Below are 17,025 nucleotides of genomic sequence, written 5' to 3' on the forward strand. Positions count from 1 at the left end.
CGCCTACACACACAAAAAAAAAATATAGATATTTTAAAATTTTATTTTTTTTACACCCTACCCCATCAATTTTTTAAAAAATATGCATTTTTGAAAATTATTCCAAAATTAAACAAATTTCATTTTTTACGCCACCTCCCCCCACCCACCCATTCCCACCCCACAGGTGACCCCCTCCCCTCCTCGATTAAAAATATTTTAAATTCACCTCCTGTCACGATCTAAAACGAGTCTTGAGTGTCACTCGCACTTAATCTCCTTGGTGGGCGAACCAACGAATTGAAGTTTAACTTATATTAATTATTCAACTTACGAAATGCAATCATAATGAGGAAGCTCATTATCTTATTAATGTAAAAAACACAAATCTACTAAAATATGTCAAAATTCGTTTTCCAAAACCTGAAAGTCATCACATCAAGGACATCTAATTCCAAATACTAAGTCTAAGAGTATCAAAGACACCTAAATAAATAAACAAAGTGGTTTGTGTCTGAAAACTAAGGATGTCATGCCATAATCGGAAGAATCTAACACGAGCTAAAATATATAGATCACTCTGGAAAATGTTGTGCTGGAGATTGGCTAGAGCTGAGGGCCGGTTGAAGTCTCTGGTAGGAAGAACGAGTAGAGCGTGAGTACAAGAAATATGTACCGAGTAATATCATCGCCCGACTTAAAACAAAAATTAATATGCATAAATTAATAATATGAAATCAACTATAACACTTATCAAGTGGCAAGCAACAAAAACAAATGACAACAACACCTGAAGCAAGTACGTAATCAATCCACAATTCAAGAACACAGATAAGGACTCAAACACCACGCTCTTCTGGGAAATGAGTTTTTTGAGATTGGGTACATTAAGTTGTTTTTACATATTTTTTTAAATGTTACCATGTTGGAATGTTACACGCCATCCAATAATATTGTGCTGATTCGTGACACCCGATCCAAATAATATTGTGCTGAAACAAGACACTCGACCTATAATACCGTGTCAGAATGTGACACACGATCCAATAATAATATGTCAGCTTGTGGCACCTGATCTAAACAATATCGTACCGGAATGTGACACTGATCCAATAATAATGTATTGGAACATACACCCGATCCAATAATACCGTGATGGCTCGTGGCATCCGATCCAAATAATATCGTGCCTTTACATGATATTTGATCCAACAATACTGTGTCAGAACGTGACATCCGATCCAACAAAATCATGTCGACTCATGGAACCCAATCTAATAATATAGTTAATTCATCATTATTTATCATCACTTTCAACTTCATTAACAATATTTCATCAAGCCTTCTTTATTTGAGGCATCACTTTCACCGATGAGTTCAAGATTATGGATTTCGTGGTCTTGGAATTACAGATCAATCACAACAACACATAACTCATCAAAACCACCACAATTGAGTACATAAAAGCTTCACAATATTACTCGATGACGATAACTATTAAGAGTCTCTCTATCCCATAGAATAAACCATAACTTACTTTCACCAAAGAACCGAAGTCAAGCAAGCTAATTTCATAATGTTTTACCTTTCATCAATGCCTTAGAACATTTCCAATCTATCGCTTATACAATATTCATAAGCAAACGAGTCTATGGACACTTATATTACTATATTTCTATCCCAACAGACCCAATAACTCATCCCAAACTATAATCAAATTCCTAAATTTTGGTATATACCAACTAATATATCAAGTCTCATATGTTCCTAGTTTTTCAAACCTAGAGTTAAGTCTCAATTCCTCTAATTATCATCATTTTAATAGAATTCATATGATACGATACACCTAATATTTAATTACATATATTAATGTACCAAAACTTTTGATATGATTTTTCTTCCACTAAATTTCACCCACGAATAATAAACATATACCAAACCATCTTACATATACTACAATATTGAAACTTGTATGTAAATTTTGAAGTCCCTTTGATATCGTCCTCTCACAACTAATATCATGCCTGATTATCTTATAATCCTATTAATCATTACCTAATTATTAATTATAAAATTTGTCGCCAAAGTACTAAGAATACAAGTGCAACAACATTAATAATTGAAAGAAACAAAACTTCTAAAGACTATGTAATACTCGCAATCTCACCCGTAACCATGCAACATTATATCTCTAACCCATTAGGAAATTGAAGAACTATAGCTTTATCTAGATGGTGGTCACTCCAGATTGACGCCACATGTAAAACCTCAGGAACCCAACAGACTGAACAACAGGAAATTGGATGAACCATGGAGGGGTTCACGAACCATGAAAGGAACCATGGTCCGTCAACCTGCTCGTGGTTCACACCTATCCATCATGGTGGACCGCGGAGACCATCACAGGTAGTGGATCCCCACACAATCCTTAAAATGTCTCGTAAAAGTAAGACAGAGCCATCAGGGCTTAAGTTTTGAACTACAGAGCCCCCACCGGACCGTGGATGGGATTGTCGTCCTAACCTAGTAGACCCTAAGACACAATGAGGAACCACGTTAGCCTTCACAACCCGTGGTCCTTCACACAGTCCGTGAAGTTGACCGTAGACAAGGCCTACTAAACCTGAAGGCAGGATAGGTCCACGACCATGACCAAGTTGATGGGTCATGGTCCTAGTGACTTACATTAGACCACTCGTGGTCGGCCCTAGCCAGTTTTAAGACAAGGGTGTTTTGGTTTTTTCCCTATGCATTGGGCAAAAAACTACATCGATTAGTAACTACACTACGATGTTTTTCTTAGTCTAAAGCCTAATATACTAGTCAGACATGCCCAGAACCCTCATTTACTAAAAAAAATCAGCCAACTTAGAGAAAAAATAAGATGAGAAGTCGACCAAACCTCCCAAGAACAAGCAACAATGTTCTTCAAAGTTCAGCCTCAAAAATAAAAGGATTTATCCCGTAGATTTCTTCACCAGGTATGTAGGATTGCACTAGTGGTTTCCTTCCAGTTTTAGGTCCCTAAAATTTAGCCAGATTCTTGATTCGCCATATCTTGTGTAGACCTAGGGTTTCTAAAATCTTGAAATTTGTTATGCTTTCAGTTGCTATAGAATTCAAAGTCTAAATATCATGTTTTCTTGGAAACATTACATAAGTCTTTGTATAAAACTCAGAACCTTAGTTTCTGTAAATTCTCTTAGTTCATCAATTATACTTGCTAGGTTAGTTAAACAGAAAATCATGCTCCCAATTTCGAATGTCACATTCTCAATATATAAATGTTGCATTCTCAGTTAGCATGTCAGTATTTTTAGTTATTTAGTATTTAGTCCATTTTAGCTTCATATGTATTTAGTTGGGAGTAGACTTAGCATTGAGTTAGAGTTGGGTTCAACGTACCCTTATAGTCTCAGAACTACGTGTATGTGTAGGATTATAAGTCCCCTCTATTGGGCAACAATATCAGTGATCACGTCAGTCATGCCTATATTGGGTCCTCTCGATGGGGCGTATACATCTGTTAATTGATGATTTCCTATGAGTTTTTCCTTGACACATGTCATTGCCCAATTTTATGAAAACCTTGAATTATTAGGGTGAATTGTGAAGATGATGAACAAGTAGATTGACTACATTGTTGTTAATTATGTAATTGTTTATTGAATTTACCTTGTTTATGTAATTGATTATGTATTCTTGGTAATGGAAGTATGAAGGTTCTTGAAGAGGGCGAAGAAGGTATGTTGATTGGTGTTTCTTGGATTTAATTGTGATTTATGAGTTACTTAGATAATAATGCTTCTAAGTCTAATGTGTGGTTGTGATGTTGATGCTAGGTATTCCTCATCCTTAACCCTAAGACATTGAATTAGACATAAATTATGTACGGATGTTATGATACGAATATTATATGATTGAAAGTAGTTTCTCATGATTATAATAAAGTGCTAAGTGAAAGGTTTATTCATTTGTGAAGTGGTGTCTAAATTGTTCTCACTTATGATGACCTATGAGCTAGTATGATAAGATGTTTAAATAGGGGTCTAGAAGAGACTAATGTGAACTTGTATGATGAAATAAGATGATTACTAAAGGAATAATTGCTTAGCACCGAAAGGGCATGCAAATAAGATGGAGGCCACATGGGTTTCCTCACGTTAGCAAGTCCGGATTCCCAAAATATGTATTGTTTTATGAGCTGGAAACCTCCACGTCTAGCAAGTCAAGGTTTCTAGTTACAATTTCATTGACCCTTAACTATGTTCCCGCATAGGACTCTAGCTTAGTGGATCTACCTAGATAGCTATGTACGAATGGTTACACCTTAGGCAAGTGTTAACCCTCTCTTTTCGGTGTGGGAGTATAACACCAGATTCCATGTAGCTCACATGGTCTCATGTCGGTTATTGCATTTCCTTCCCTAATGTAAAGAAAATGTACAAGTTAAGTATGTGAACTCTACATGGTGTGAGGGAGGGTATGAGACTTCTCTTACATATTGCACATGTGGGATCCTAAGAGATGGTTCTAGTAGTGTTCTTTTATGATTATGATTACGTTTTTTTTGTCGTGGTTTCCGGGTGTCGCTTTGCGAACCCGACTAGCTGTACCGACTGGATCCCGCTGTTTCAAGGCGGGTGCACCACGATTAGTTTTACGGGGCCCTGGAGACGCATCCGATTTGTAATGCCTCCAGTGGCCCTGCTGGGGCTCGAACTGGCGACCTAAAGGACTTTGTGCCCAGGCCTTTACCAGCCGAACTACCCCTTAGGGTTTATGATTATGATTATGTTGATAATCTATGAGTAGTATTGAGGTATGAAACATATTATGAAAAATTAGAGAATATGTTTTAAGCATGAAGTAGGTTGCTTAATGTGATACTTAGCCTTGGATATGGTTATGGGACTTTATTCTTGGCATTTTGCACAAGTGTTGCTTGAGTTGCTTATGATGTTCCATATATGTGTATATTGAGTTATTGGATGTTAAGCATGGCTTTGACTAAATTGTGTCTTTTCTTATGCATTAATGATTTTTATGCATAGGGACTATACTTAGTACATGTGGTTAGTACTAACCCACATTTCTTCCCTTTTCCCCAAATATTGTAGGTTCGGGCCATTGAGGTATCTTGAGGCTGAAGCAAGAAGGCTTGGACTAGACTCTCCAAATTTTGGTAGGTCCTCTAGTTCGAGGATGGTACCACATACTCTACCTTAGTCGTACTTGTATTGTCTAAATACATTATTTTCTCTCCTATTGTTGAAGTTATTGATGTAAGCCCTACGTGGCAACTTTGAATTTGTATAAGGGCTATGCCCGGATGTTTTACTTTGTTTAGATTGTTTTAATGTGAGACAAAAATTTAGACTAAATTCTTATGTATTATTATGTTATCTAAGAGAGAAGCCTAAGTAAACTTCCTATGTGAGAGGTCTATGTAAACCTCACTACGTATATATACAATGTTTTAAATTTTTCACATTTTTGACCTATAATATGTAATGACGAATGCTAAGGGCTTGTTTAAGTCCTCTTCGAGGACGAAGACGCCGATAACGCCTAGGGGGTACTTTGGGTCATTACAAACTTAGTATCAGAGCATTAGGTTGAAGTGATCTTAGGGTCGACATCTCACTAAAAAACGTCTATGTATGGTCTTATTCATGATTTTGAAGCGCGCTACACTTATGACTGAGAGACTATGTGATGTTTAGGAACTTTCACTCTCTTATTATTCCTTGTGCCTAAGAGTTCTAGCTCTATTTAGTCCTTTCTTCTAATCCTTTTATTGTGCTTATAGGTAATGAATACAAAAAGGAACAATGCTCAAAGGGCCGGAGAGGAGAATTTTAATTAGGCGGTTCCCCTTCAAGCTCCTCAAAACCCTTAAGTTCCTATTGAAGAAGGGGCTATGTCTAACATGGAGATAAAGTCGGCCATTCATAGATTGACTCAAGTGTTGGCTACCCAAGTTGCTAGGGATGCAAGGGTGCAAGGGAAATCGAATGCTAACACCACCATTTCAAGGATTAGGGATTTCACAAGGATGAATCCCCACACTTTCTTTGGTTCCAAGGTGGAGGAGGACCCACATTCATTGATGAAGTTTTCAAAGTTCTTGATGCTATGGGGGTGTCTTCTCAAGAAAAGGTAGAACTTGCCGCCTACCAACTCAAAGATGTGTCTCAAGTGTGGTATGAGCAATGAAAGGATGAGAGGCCGGTCAGAGAAGGTCGGGTTACTTAGGAGGCTTTCAAGACTACTTTCCTTGATAGGTTCTTTTCCTTGGAACTAAGGGAGAGGAAAATGCAAGAATTCATTAACCTTCATCAAGGGGGTATGAGCGTGAAGGAGTGTAGCCTCAAGTTCACTCAACTCTCCAAGTATGCTCCTACTATGGTTGACCTATTGTTTAAGTCTTATTCAAGGACGAAGACGCCGGTAATTCTTAAGGGGTACTTTGGGTCGTTAAAGTCTTGAACGTTTCAAATGCAAAACTTCAGAATGTGATCCAACTCTTGGATTAGAGTGTGGACAATATGAATAATTAGCAGGCTTCAGTTCCTGCAAACACGAATGGTGGATCAGCTGCAACTAGGGTTTGAGACTTTATTTGTGTGAATCCACTAGAATATCTAAGGTCAAAGGTTGATGAGGACCCATGGAACTTCATTGACGAGGTTAAGAAAATTCTTGGAGTAATGCAAGTGACTGGAACTGAGAGTGATGAGGTAGCATCCTATTGGAGTAATGCAAGTGACTGGAACTGAGAGTGATGAGGTAGCATCCTATACACTTAAAGGACGTGGCTCATATTTGGTTATGGAAACAGGGGTGAAAATTGATCTCCTATGTCTTAGAATTGTCTTAGTGGACCCTTTCTAGATGGGTTTTTCCAAAGGGAGTTGAGAGCAGCTAAGGCACAAGAGTTTATGAAATTAAAGCGGGGTTGAATGTCGATCCAAGGGTAGCGGCTAAATTTCACTCAGCTCTCCAAGTATAATCCACATATGGTTGCCGATCCAAGGGCACAAATGCGTAAGTTCTTGTTTAGGGTACCCAATCTGGTGAAGACCGGTGTAGGAATGCTATGCTTCTAGGAGATACAAACATCTTCAGACTAATGACTCATTCTCAGCAATTTGAGGGAGATAAGCTTACGAAATTGGCTAAGGATAATAAAAAAGCCATAAATTATAAATACTTACAGCAAAGTTGGGCAGTGGAATTGATCACAGTTTCAGCAAAGGACTACGACCCTAAAAACTTCATCAACTAGTGCTCCGTCCCCCAGATTTCAACAAGATTAGAAAGGTAGGAAATTAGTCTCTAAGTCTATACTCCTAGGTTACAAGACTTTCCCAACTTTCCCGAAGTCTGGTAAGAATCATCCGGGCGAGTGTATTGCAACCAAGGAAGAATGCTTTGGGTGTGGTCAGTCTAGCAATAGGTTGCAGGATTGGCCTTCTGCTAGGAAGGGCTAACGAAGTAACAACAATAGGGCTCAACCTACAACTCTGACAGCACCAGCCGGTCACTCAACTCAACAGGGTGGTTCGTCTAGTACAGGTGGTGGTCAGCTCCAGGTTCACCAGGACCAGGAAGATTTTCCTGATGTGGTTACTAGTACGTTACGAGTCTTTCGTTTAGATGTTTATGCATTGTTAGATCCAAGGGCTGCACTGTCTTTGTAACTCCCTACATAACAGTAAACTTTGGTATCAGTCCAGAAAATCTCTCAATACCCTTTTGAGTCTCTACTCTATTTTGTGACAGTTTTAGCTAGAAGGGTATACATAAAGTGCCCTACCAGAGTTTCTCAAAAAGCACCTCACCAGATCTTGTAGAGTTAGAAATGGTAGATTTTAATATCATTTTAGGCATGAATTGGTTACATTCTTGCTATTCCTTAGTCGATTGTGAAGCCAAAATTATTCAATTTCAGTTTCCAACTGAGCCAGTCTTATAGTGGAAGGGTAGTAGCTTAGTGCATATAGGTTGATTTATGTCTTACCTTAAAGCTAGAAAAAATGATCTCCAAAGGATATGTTTATCATCTTGTTGGGGTTAAGGATTCAAACTCCATCTTGAAATCAGTCCCGATAGTAAATGAGTTTCTAGAAGATCTCATAAAAGTTTCTCCCGAAAAGGAAATCGACTTTGAAATAGATCTCTTTCCAAATACCCAACCCATTTTGATTCCTCCTTATATAATGTCTCCATCCGAGCTTGAGGAATCGAAAAAAAATTTGAAAGATCTTCTAGATAAGGGTTTCATTAGACCCAGTATCTCTCCATGGGGTTCTCCAATGTTGTTCGTGAAAAAAAAAGATAGCTCTCTCAGAATCGAAACTTAAAAAAAGTCACAATCAAGAAATGTATCTCATCCTAAGATTCATGACTTGTTCGACAAATTTCAGGGTGATAGTTGCTTTTATAAGATATGTATCAGATCTGGCTATGATCACTCGAGTCATAGATAGTGACATTCTGAAGAAAGCTTTCAAAACTTAATATCGTCATTATGAATTTGTATTTATGTCTTTTAGACGAACAAATGTTCTTGCAGCTTTTATGGACTTGATGAACATGGTGTTCAAACAATATTTGGACTTGTTTGTTATCGTCTTTATTGATGATATCCTTAAATATTCTCGGAATGAAAAGGAGCATGCAACTCATTTGAAAGTTGTTCAACAAACTCTCATAGATCGCCACTTATTTGCTAAATTCAGCATATATGAATGTTGGTTACAGTCGGTCTCTTTCTTTGGTCATGTGGTATATAGCGAAGGGATTTAAGTGGATTCTTAAATTAAGGTAGTGAAACACTGGCCTAGACCCACATCTTCAATGGATATCATTACATGAGGTTTGTTGAAGGATTTTCATCCATAAATTCCCCATTGACCAAGTTGACTTAGAAGAAAGTCAACTTTTAGTGGTCAGATGAGTGTGAGAAAAACTTCTCAAAACTGAAGACTAGGTTGACTACAATTTCTATATTGACTCTACTAGATGGTTCGAATGGTTATGTGATTTATTGTGATTTCTCTAGGGTCTGCTTAGGTTGTACATTGATGCAGTGAGGTAAGGTCATAGCTGACGTTTATAGACAACTTAAGGTTCATGAGAAGAACTACCCTACTATGACATGAATGTGTTTTACCATCCTAGTAAGGCCAATGTAGTGGCTAAAGCTCTCAACAGACTTTCTATGGGTAGTGTAGAACATGTTAAGGAAGAAAAGAAAGAGTTAGTCAAAGATGTCCACCGTCTTGCTCACTAAAGAGTTTGCTTTACAGACGTATAAAATGATGATGTGATATTTCAAACAGGCCAGGATCTTTATTGGTAACGGAGGTTAAGGAAAAAAAAATATAGTGATCCTATGTTGCTTCAGTTGAAGGGTGCAAATCATCAACATAAAGTTGAGGTTTTCTTCCAAAGGGGAGAGGGTGTGCTTCATTACCATGATTGTTTATGTGTTCCAAATATGGGTAAGTTGAGGAAGCAGATCCTTACAGAAGCTTATAATTCCAGATACTCCATTGATCCAGGTGCCACTAAGATGTACTGTGATCTACAGAAAGTCTTTTGGTGGAACGACATGAAGAGACACATCACAAATTTTATGGCTAAGTGTCCTAAATATCAACATATTAAGGTAAAAAATCATAAACCAGGTTGTATGACTCAAGAGATTAATATTACTACATGTAAGTTAGAAGTGATAAACATGGACTTTATTACGGGTCTACCTCGTACTGACAGACAACATGACTCCATTTGGGTGATAGTGGACAAAGTCACTAAGTTCACTCATTTCTCGGCTGTCCAAACTATAGATTCAGCAGAGTACTACACCAAACTCTATATCAATAATATAATTAGGTTGCATAAATTTCTCTTGTATATCATCTTAGATAGAGGTCCTTAGTTCCTCTCATTTATGGAAATCATTTTAGAAAGGTCTTGGTACTCAGGTAAATCTCAGTACAACATATCATCTACTGATGGATGGTCAGGTAGAGCATATTATTCGGACCTTAGAGAACATGTTGAGAGTTTATGTGATCGATAATTCTGATGATCAACTTCCTATCATAGAGTTCGCGTAATATAATAACTTACATTCCAATATTTATATGACCGCAGATGTAGGTCCCCCATTGGTTGGTTTGTATTAGGCGAAGCAGCCTTGATTGAACCAAATTTGGTTCATGAGGCTATAGAGAAAGTTCAATTCATCAAAGGCAGACTAAAGACAACCAAGAGTCGTTAGAATTCCTATGCATATTTGAGAAGAAGAGACTTAGAGTTCGAAATCCATAACTGGGTTTTCTTAAATATGTCACCTATGAAGAGGGTGATGAGATTTTGCAAGAAAAGGAAGCTCAGTCTTAGATATGTAGGTTCTTACAGAACCCTTGAAAAGGGTTATGGTAAGGTGGATTATGAGTTAGAGTTTTCAGAAAACTAGCAGTGGTTCATCCAGTCTTTCACATTTCCTTGTTAAAGAAGTATGTGGGTGATGTGACATCGATAGTACCATTAGAGAGTGTGGATGTGAAGAATAGTCTCACTTATGGATAGGTGCCAGTTGAAATTCTTGATCGTTAGGTTCGTAGGTTGAGAAATAAAGAAGTCGCTTCAGTGAAGGTTTTATGGAGGAGTTAGTCCGTAGAGGGAGATACTTGGGAAGTAGAAGCTGCCATGATGTCCAAATATCCTCACCACTTCCCTTCCGATTCCATTTTAACTTGAGATAATAGTTCCTCTCCAGTCTCTTAGTTTACTCTTACATAAATTCAGTCTCATTATCTTGTCCTTCAGTTATCCTTGCATTTTAGTATTTTTCATGAATAGGGAACTCAATTCATCAATGTTTATGTGGTATAACTTTTCGAATCATCAATGATCATATCACAATATGATTTTCATTTATTTTTGAGAAAGAGTTTTAAAGTATGAATTGGGTAAGAGTATAAGGGAACTAAATATTCCTAAAGGTATCATTTTTTACATTGATAAAAGAGAAACTTTGATTTCTAAATGAGTTATGAGTTCAAAGATTTTTCAAGAGCAGTTGCCTCTTTAAGAAGATAGTTTGAGAAATTATCTCACACAAAAGGAAGAGTATGTTTTTCAAACATTGAGCATGAGTATATATTATTGGGAGTATTATTTAGCACAGATTTTCAGATGAGCTTTTCAAACATTGAGCATGAGTATATATTATTGGGAGTATGTTTTAGCACGGATTTTCGGATGAGTTTAGACAACTCACATCCCTTATAAACCATGTATACCGACATGGGTACAAGATCATACTTTTTAGATGAATCTTGAGTGCCTTCGGACAAAGCTTAGTGGATCCACTTAGTTAAGGATGTCTTATACTCTAGAAAGGTACCAGACGATTTTGGAAGAGTGGGCGAGATGTTGTATCATCATATAGCTCATATTGATGGTTGCTGGTTAGAGAATCTCCCAAATAACAATTATTATTGTACTTTTACTTAATATTGAGTTATTATTTACTGTTTTAAAAGCTTTCCATATATTGTATCTTTTATTGTTGCTTTATCCTTGAGTATCTTGGGTTGAGTATCTTGAGTTGAGTATTTTGAGTTGAGTACCTTTGAGTTGAGTAACTTGAGTTGAGTATCTTGAGTTGAGTATCTTTGAGTTAAGTATCTTGAGTAGAGTATCTTCGAGCTGAGTATCTTATCCGTGAGTTGAGTATCCTATCCTTGAGTGGAGTTCGATTTCAGTTGACTGAGTTTGAGAAGGGATAAATATGTTTATTTTCTATCAATTCAAGCTTATGTTTATGTCTTATAATTCCTCTTACATGCTCATACATTCCATGTACTAACACCATTTGTCATGCATCACTTCATGATACATATACATGTATTCAGGATCATCAACATGCATTTCGTTGAGGTCATGTTATATTCCAGTTAGCTTTGGTGAACCTTGTTATATTCCATGGGAATTCACCTTTACCGTACCGTTAGTGGTATGGAGAAGTCGTGGGTTTTGTCCCGATATTCTTTTGGAATAATAGAGGATTCATAGATAGAAAGAGTTAAGGAATTTTTCTGTATTTACTTTCTTTTGAGTATTGTTCAGAATTTTTAAAGTTGAGTATTTGAGTTAAATCAATTTAATTTTTGTTTTAAGCTTATGTATGCTTGAGTTAGTCTTCCGCTTCACTTGGGCACCAGTAATGGTTCTCGATTGTCGGTCACATCCAGGGTGTAAACTCAAGCTGTGACAGAGATGAAGACAATCCCATTAATAAAGGCTAGGTATATAGTAGAAATCTCTTTATCCCTAACTACGTGCCTTTGTAGGAGTTATCTTATATAAAAATAAATAGTGGATCCGCATAAGCCAGAAGTTTAAGGTCTTTGCCTTGGAAAGTAAGGACATGTATTTTTGTGTGGGAACAAGACACCAGATTTCACGTTATAACTCACATGGTCTATATGAGTTAATGATAAATATCCCAAAAATTTAAGCAAGTGTTCTTAAAGGTTTAATGAAGCTTCATTATGTTTTAAGATGCATTGACCATGTTCATGATTCATGATTCTTCTTTAAAGGTTTTACGATGTTTTAGCTTGTCATGCATATCATATTTTCCTTTATGTCCCCTTATGATCATGTTTTATGTTTTTATGCATATCCCTCATACTAAGTACATTTTATGTACTAATGCATGTTTGTGCCTACATTGTTTTATAATGTAGGGTTTTACGCTTCTCCTCCTCTCATTCGTGGCTAGTGATTGAGTCCTTGACCATGAAAATTTTGAGAGTCCTCATGTTTTGAGAACCATGTCACCTTTACTTTGGTTTCTTATGTCTTTAGCTTTCACATGTTGTACATGGTGTATGGTTTATGTCCCGACCACATCTTTTGATATATTAAATTGGCTTGTCAAGACTATGTGTAGACTTCCACTTTTATTTCAAAATCTTTCATGAGATGATACCTATTGCTTAAATTCTCATATTTTATATTATATTATTTTGTATGTATGTCAAGTGGCTTGTGTAGGACCTCTCGGGTCTTATACACCATGTCATGCCTAGGGTGTACTTTGGGTCATGACAAACTTGGTATTCAAAGCACAAGATTTCAGAACAAGGTCCTAAGATGACGCACCATGTTGAATAGAGTTTTTTTCATGAGTGTGAAGGGTGCCACATTTATGAGTAGAAGGCTACAAAACATTTAGAAAACTTAAAATCTATAATTACTCTAAAGTCGTGTCATAGAGTTTTTCTCTATAAAGATTCTTCTACTAAATCTTATCAGATGTTGTTGAGGATATGGCCCCTTGAAGAGCTTATGTGAGAAGGAATGCATGAGACAATGTGGAACCCAAGCTTTCTCAAGTTTTTGGTTGACCCTTTGGCCGAAGTAGTGACTCATGTTTAATTTTGAGCTACTTTCCAAGTGTTGTTTCAAGCTATAGTGACCCAAGCTAATAAAGAGGTCATTTCTCCCATGAACCCAAATGTGGGTACAACGTTGACAAGGATAAAGGACTTCACTCGAATGTATCCCCCCTAAGATTCATGGGTTAAAAATAGATGAGGATCCTCAAGAATTCATTGATGGGGTGTGTAAAATAGTGAGTATTATGGGATTTTATAAAGTGGAGATGGAGGAATTGACCATATACCTTCTCAAGGGTGTTGCTCAAGTTTATTTTAACCAATGGAAGGAAAATAGGGAGGTTGATGTGCATCCTCTTGATTGGGAGAAATCAAAGGAGCTTTTTTTATCGTTTCTTTCCTCTTGAAATAAGAGAAAAAATTTCATGAGTTCATTAACCTCCAAAAAGGGAATATGAGTGTGAAAGTATGCTTTGAAGTTTACTCAATTGGCTAAGTATGCTCCAACTATGGTTGTCGACTTTAGGGCAAAGATGACTAAGTTTGTGTCGGGTGTTTCTGACTTGGTTGTCAAAGAATGTCGAATATCGATATTGATTAAGGAGAAGAATATCTCCCATTTAATGATACAAGCCCAACAAATTGAAGAGGAAAATCTCAAGAAAAGGGCAACAGAATCCGGTGATGATGACTTTTCTCATTCTAGGTCGGGTGGACATATGCCTTCTCGTTTTTGGCAAAAGTTTTCTGATCATGATTCTTCTATTGCCTCGATCTAAGTTCAACAAATAGAGGGTGCTTAAACTTAAACCTCACGTAGGTAATGGTAGTGGATCTTCTATATCTACTAGCGCTAGGTGTGGCAAGAAGCAAGATGACAAATGTTTGGCTAGTACGGATGGTTACTTTAATTGTGAAAATAATGGTGTTATCGCTCAAATTACCCTATAATAGAAAAACATGTATTTGTTGTCAATAAAATACCTAATATCACGCCCGGAAGCTACCCAGGACACGAACACGGGGCCTAGGATCACGAGTGACCCCAAGCTAACATATCATAAGCATACTAAAAGTGTATAAAATATAATATACTTAGCGGAAGCTTAAATCACGATAAAGCTGAAATGATGGGGAATACCCATAAGCTATCTGAATATATAAAAATAACAGAGAGTTTAACAACAACTTAAAAGTCAAACTCAAATGCTAAAGCCGAATCTAACTATGTCTGAATTTAAGTCTCTAACTGACTAGAACTGCTAGGACATGCCCCAGCTAAATCTAGATATACAAAAACTAAAGACTAAATGAAAAGAGATAATCATGTCAATCGTCCTCGAAGAATGAGGACTCACAGTTTATGTTGCTCAACTGGAGATCAAGATTTGCTCTATGTGTGATCTGAAAGCTGAGGACATGAACCTACATCACGACAAGATGTAGCACAAAGTATGACTCAGTACTTGAAAGGTACTGAGCATGCAATATAGAATAAAGTTGAATGATAAACATAATTGAACCAAAGCATATATCTGAGCAATTATAAGAGATAAGCATGATACTATACTAAGAATACTATACATGAACTAACTAGATGCAATGACCAAATTTATAACATTTTATGACTGAAATTATAACTAATAAATGGTCAATAGAATCTGATTGTAAGAGAGCTACTAATAAACGACATAAAACCAATGAACTAAATGTGGAGTCTGATGTATACGTCCCATCAAGAGGACCCAATATATCATGCCAGAGGTATAGAGGCATGCCTGACGTGATCACTAAAGTTTAATGCTCACAGAGTAGACTTATAAACCTACGGAGGCACATAGTTCTAGGACTATTCGGGTACGCTGAACCCTAGTCCACTCGATATTAAACTACTTACAATTAGAATGTACGTATAAGCAATATTATGACTGAAATGCTGAAGTACTGGATAACTCAATTACTGACATGCAAACTATGAGAATACAACAATTATAAATGATAATGTGAGATTCGTAAACCGAAGAGTATATATCTAAAATAACTGACCTATTATGTGTAATTCATGAACTAAATGAACTACATAGCTAGGGTTCTATATATAATACAAGAAACTAAGCAACAACATGATAACCTGATTTGGATAATTCTAACAGCTAAAACCCAACAATTTCTAACATTCAAAAAACCCTAGGCCTAGATAATATTAAGGGGATCAAGATTCTGACTAAAATCTAGGAACCTAATGGGTGAAAGGAACCCACTAGTGAAATCTCACATACCTGGTTAAAAAATTCACGGAGAAATATTTTGATTTTGGGGTTGGAACTTCTGGAAGCACATTGCGTTCGTGAACTAGGGTTGCTCGACATTCTCCTCTATTTTGCTCTAAGTTTGATGAATATTTAGTTAATGATTGATTCAGTTATGTTCTAATTTGTTTGCTAGGCTAAAACTGACCAAAATCACGTAGTTTAGGGGTTAAACGATGTAGTATAGGTGTCCAACGCATATGGAAAAGGATCAAAACAACCTTACTTAAAAGGTCTGACGGGCTGAACACGACCATCTATGACGGGCCATCAAAGGGACCACGGATTGTGGAGCTGGTCATGGTACTTGATCCAGTAGTTGATGGTTTTGGTTTTCTCGAACACAAGCTCTACCACAAATCATTAATGTCAATGTGGTTCTTCTCTTGTGTTGGTGGCCCGCTGGCTTAGGTCTACGGACCCTCCCACTGCCTGTCATCAAGATCACGACCCGTGGAGGGCTCTGTGGTTTGATGTTAGAGCTTGGGGGGACTCTGACTATCCACCACGGGCACCAGTACGACCCGTGATGTGGTCCACGACCCGTGAAGGGTCTTGTGGTCCACCCTTGTTGAAGGATGCTGAAGTCTAGAGGCAGGTCAACGGGCTATGGACCCTATCACCATATGTGAACTCTGTCGTGGTTCACTAATTCAGTGATTTTCATTAGAAATTCTCTAAGTCTGGTTTCTAGGTGTTACACCTAACAAAGATTTGGAGTCAAATCCCACAGGGAATAATTTAAGGTAAGAATTCAATTGGGAAGCTAAGAACGCGAACCTTTTTATCGTAGTACCTTAGAGAAAGTGGGTGGATGATTCAATAAAATTTTATAAAATGGTTTTAAGTATCAAATATCACAATTGACCTAAAATTAGGAATTCACACAAGTAAGAAGTAATCTTGGGTACGAGGATTGGTATCAATGTCACATAGGTGTACTTGTGCTGCTCAATAGTGCTAAACAATCATGGATAGACTGGATAGTTTTTAATGACACTAATTTTCTTTCGATCTCATAACATCATATCATAGAATATCCTTTCGATCTCATCTATGTGAATCACAAATCAACCCATTACCGTATGAAAATTTCACTTTTGAGCAGATTTGGACAACTAGATATGAACCATAATCTCTCTTTCGAGCAAACCATAGAAATCAAATCTAATTGCATGCATTAAACTAATTATCCGTTCCAACTGATCTCTTTTGAGCATCAATCAAAGATCGATAATAGAATTAAGTTTGCAATCTTATCCCATGAATTAACCACATGCTAATTAGCTTAAATCTATGAATACCCA

The sequence above is a fragment of the Solanum pennellii genome, chromosome 11, assembly GCF_001406875.1.
Source record: "Solanum pennellii chromosome 11, SPENNV200".
Taxonomy (NCBI): domain Eukaryota; kingdom Viridiplantae; phylum Streptophyta; class Magnoliopsida; order Solanales; family Solanaceae; genus Solanum; species Solanum pennellii.